We start from the raw sequence: 5,000 nt of genomic DNA, 5'->3' as shown, positions 1-5,000 counted from the left end.
TGTATAATTTAACAGTGAAGGGGAAAAAAGTAGACGTCGAGAAAGTATCTACATCACGTTACCACAACAAACTACCAAACACATATATAGCTTCGATTAAGAAAAAAAAATGCAAGAAAAAAATAGCCATTAATATTATTCATTGTTCCTAGAGTGACACAAGGGGTGGGGAGTGGGAGGGAGGGAGGGGAGGGAGGGTGGGTGGGGGGGAAGGGGGAGGTGCATGAAGCGAAATCCGAGAGATTTATTTTTTAAAAGTTTCAAAATCTTCTTGGGGGGAGGGGAGGGGTCAGGGGGAGGGGGAGGGGGGAGAGAGAGGAGCTTATTTCGCGTCCTCAGCTGCTAGCAAGTCGGCGCGGCACAGCGTTGCACACAACGCCACGCACCGCTGTCATTACAACCCAACGCCTTTCTAGAAAATCCCTCCCTGATGGCGTTAACGATTGAGAAAAAGAAAAAAGGTGAACCGACGCAACACCACAAGCAACACACTCGTCTCAACGCCACACACACACCCGAACTCCAAGCGCGGTGCATCGAGCGAGAGAAGCTTATAAGATAAACAATATGCAAGCTCCCTGTGACGTCGCGGAAACAGGTTGCGGACAAGCTGTCTCTCTCGCGCTTGCCACCCGGGACGAGGTGGAACTACGCGCGTTTGGGTAAGCTGAGCGGCGGTCTGGACACGTGGCCTCTCCTGACCTTTCTCGGGTAATAAAGGGGGGGAGCATATGACCTTGCCTGAGGCCTCGCAGCAGTGTCTACGCGTGTTGTGTTCTCTCGCGCGAAATGGTGTTTTTTCTCTCTATCTCTTTCTCGTTCTTTCTTTCTTTCTTTCTTTCTTTCTTTCTCTCTCTCTCTCTCTCTCTCTCTCTCTCTCTCTCTCTCTCTCTCTCTCTCTCTCTCACAGCCTCTAGTAGGTGTGTAAGAGGAGTCTATCTCTTGATTTTTTTTTTTTTCAATTGCCTACTTCTCTCGTTTTTTCTCCATCCCCTCTTTCTCTCTCTCTCTCTATCTACCTCACTCCCTCATTCTCTCTCCCTCTTTCGCTCTTTTTTTTCCCTTTCTCTCTCTTTTTTCCTCCTTTCTCTTTCTCTTTCTGCTTCTCTCCACTCGGTTTTCTCGAGAAAAAAATCGCTCTAACACTGCTTGAACTTTGCACTCTATCGATTTATTTCCCCCACTTGTGTTTTTTTTTTCAAGGTCACATGAATAAATAATCCTCTTTAAAGAAATGATTCGAGAATGTTCCAGAGGAGAGGATTATCTTCTTGTAGATTTTCCTCTTGATGAAAACGTAATCAGAAATATAAAAGTGATTATCTATATGTAAATATATTTTTTCTCTCTCTTTATTACAGTATTATCATAATCTTTAAAACTAATAAAAAAGATAAAAATGATTATCAATACTTATATATATTTTCTCTCTCTCTTTCATATTCCTAATCGTTATTATAATATTATCATAATCTTTAAAACTAATAAAAAAATGATTATCAATATTTACATATATCTATTCTCTCTCTTTTATATTCCTAATCGTTATTAGTGTATTATCATAATCTTTAAAACTGATTAAAGATAAAAATAATCATCAATATTTACATATATTTCCTCTCTCTCTTTTATATTCCTAATCGTTATTACAATATTATCATAATCTTAGAATATAAAAAAGTGAAAAATGCATTAAGAACAATCGCCTTAGGCAGGTTTTAACGCAAATCAAGCAACTGTGTTTGGTGTTTGTCTCTCTCTCTCTTCTTTTATCACCTTATCTGATACGATGTGGAAGACAAGACTGGTTTAGCGATAAGAGCAGCTCAGGGCGGTCAGGGTAAGAGCTTCAGCCCCGACTAAAGGCTACTGTGCTTGCGGGTGTCGAGTCTAGGTTTGGGGGGGGCGGGGGTAGGGGGGGAGGCTGTTTACATCGAGGATCTGGGGTGTGTTTCATTTTTTTTTTTTAACTGGTGCGTTCGAGAATGCTGGATAGCTGGATCCATATATATATATATATATTTTTTTTTTAAATAGGGAAAGGGTTGGAAATATACAAGTGTTCATTTACTGACAGTATGATTTTTTTTTTTAACTTTCAGAACTAGAATAACAAAATGGCTTTGATCTATGAAATTCATTAGCTAGAGTGTCACGTGGGAATATAATTTCTGCAATGATCATTTGTACATTTCCGGTCATATAAAATCTACCTTTTACAGTATTCGCATTTCTGAAAGGTGGTGGGTGTTGGTGTCAAAGTGCTGCCAGACAAGAGGTGCGGGCCTTGGTCAAACTAGCAATACGTATGCACGGCTACAATATTCACTACATTGCCTTGAAAAAAATCTATTCTACGACTAGGTTAGTACTGTAATCATAAATACGCACGGTACCAACTCAAGAATTATGAAATAAGACTGGCTAAAGTCAGACCAACTACGAGCTGTAGCTTTCAGCGCCATGATGCATACGTAGCTACGGAACCAAAGTTGTTTAGTCTAGGGAGTGTCAAAGTAAAAAATGTTGGGAAATAACAAACAATGTAAAAATGTGAAAATAAATTCGAGCTGTATACAAGTGGGTGGCGGTGACCGCCCCCGGTAACTTACTGTTGTTGGACACGACGGGAAGAAGTCAAGGGTAAGAAAAACAAGAGATTAGCACCATCTCCACAGTAACCTAAACATGGCCAGCTACTCGGCCTGGGAACACACCCACCATCAACAACAAAAACATTATGCCAAGTGTGGTAATAGGAAAAAAATTATATATATATAGTTTAAAAAAACAACAACACAAAAATGAACCTGTCAGCAGTCTAACTTACGATAGCGTTCCTATGATGTCTACACCACTATTGGTATACAAATCTTATTATAAGCATAACACTATACTCTTCATCATACACTGTGAAGTCAGAAGGGAAAAAATAAAAAAAAATTGCCTAGAGCGAAAAAATGATCTTGAGATTGGACTCTGAGTAGCAGTATTACTGACAGATGTTGAAGAAAGTAGACTAGACTAACAGAGACTAACACACACACACACACAGTAACACAAGACCTAGGCATTGCGTATGGCAGGTCTGGGGTTTGGGAGGTTGGAAGCAACTGTAAGGCTGGCCCAGTGTTGTTACAAGTGCCACCCGGTTATGCCAACAACCATGTCATTAGAGGAGCCGCTATGTGGACATACAACGGAACATAGAGGCCATTCTTGCGCTGGCCCATGGGACACGCCTATGTTCATGACAAAAACAACATCATTCTAAACAGTCTCTGACACCGACTACATTATGAACACTGAGAAGCATCACACTAATGTAAGCTAAGGTTTGGATTATGACACAGGTTTACGCGGAGGACTGTAACGAAATCACACTCATGACCTCACACTCGTGACTCGAGGCGTGACAGAGGTTGAGACATGACAGATGGTTGGTGCATCCACGGGTGACGACTACGGTACCCCCAGCCCGCCCCCAACCCCCTCCCATCAGGGCAGGGGGGGAGGGAGAGGCTAGAATGAAGATGTAACAACACACGACAAACGTTTACCAACACTCAGGCACCGTGAAAACGTCAGGCTCAGGACGGCCCCACACGCGTTGACGTCGACCTCGTGTGACCTCGGGTGACCCCCGGAGACTCTCCCTGGCTCTGGACTGGTGTCTGGCTGACGGCTGGGACTCAAAATCCACACTCCCAGCACTCTAACTTTGGCTATGGGCATTTCCACTCACTCTGTACCTGGCTCTCACTGCACGTGTACCTGAAAACCCTGTCGGACGCTCCCCTATACCCACTCCTGCACTTATTCTTCTAAAAGATTATTGATCATAACACGCTTTCAAGAATGTCAAAAGGAAACTTATGCTCTAGGTTCACACGGCGGAAGCACCATCCAGTCTGAGTTCTTGTTAGCACGCTGGCCAGCACTACAACCTCATACTCAGGACTACAACATCTTACTCAGGACTACAACACCATACTCAGGACTACATTCTCATACTCAGGACTACCTCATACTCACAGCTCCGACCTCATAGTCAAGACTTCAACCTCATACTCAGCACTACAGCATCATACTGATCACTACTACCTCATACGCAACACTTCAGCCTTATACTCAGGACTACAACCTTATAGTCAGGACTACAACCTCATACTTGGGACTACAACCTCATATTCAGAACTACAAACTCATACTCAGGACAACCTCATACTCACAACTCCGACCTCATAGTCAAGACTATACAACCTCATACTCATGGCTACAACCTCATACTCAGGACTACAACCTCATACTCATGACTACAACCTCATACTCAGGACTACAACCTCATACTCAGCACTTCAACCTCATACTCAGCACCAACCTCATATACAGCACTTCAACCTCATACTCAGCACTTCAACCTCATACTCAGCACTACAACCTCATACTCGGCACCAGCCTCATACTCAGGACTACAACCTCATGCTCAGCACTTCAAGCTCACTCGTCCACTCATCCACAACGGTATTCACTCCATCCGTGCTATATTTCCTCCACCAGCGGTATCAACTATACCATGGCATTCTCTCCACCCTTGTTGTCAATTCCACGCTTGGTATTTCCTCAACCTGGTATTTTCTCCACACATTCGGTTCAATAATTATTATATGCATTCCTGGTATTCCATTCCACTTATGGTATCTACTCCAGATATGGTATTCACTCCACCTGTGGTATGTTCTTCGTCAGTGGTATTCGCTTTAGCTATGATAATTTCTCCACTCATGTTTATCACTCCACTTATGTTCATCACTCCACCTTTCTCTCCACTTATGTTCATCACTCCACCTTTCTCTCCACTTGTGTTCATCACTCCACCTTTCTCTCCACTTGTGTTCATCACTCCACCTTTCTCTCCACTTATGTTCATCACTCCACCTTTCTCTCCACTTGTGTTCATCACTCCACCTTTCTCTCCACTTGTGTTCATCACTCCACCT

The 5,000-nt window shown here is 42.9% G+C and overlaps 1 protein-coding gene across 9 annotated transcripts in view; it reads right to left on the bottom strand.

Moving 5' to 3' along the window:
- Nucleotides 1–5,000, bottom strand: part of Syt7 (Synaptotagmin 7) — a 722,943-nt gene that overhangs the window by 51,289 nt on the left and 666,654 nt on the right. The gene's annotated exons all lie outside the window — the stretch shown is intronic.

The sequence above is a fragment of the Penaeus vannamei genome, chromosome 28, assembly GCF_042767895.1.
Source record: "Penaeus vannamei isolate JL-2024 chromosome 28, ASM4276789v1, whole genome shotgun sequence".
Lineage (NCBI taxonomy): Eukaryota > Metazoa > Arthropoda > Malacostraca > Decapoda > Penaeidae > Penaeus > Penaeus vannamei.
This window is presented reverse-complemented; position numbering and strand designations above follow the sequence as displayed.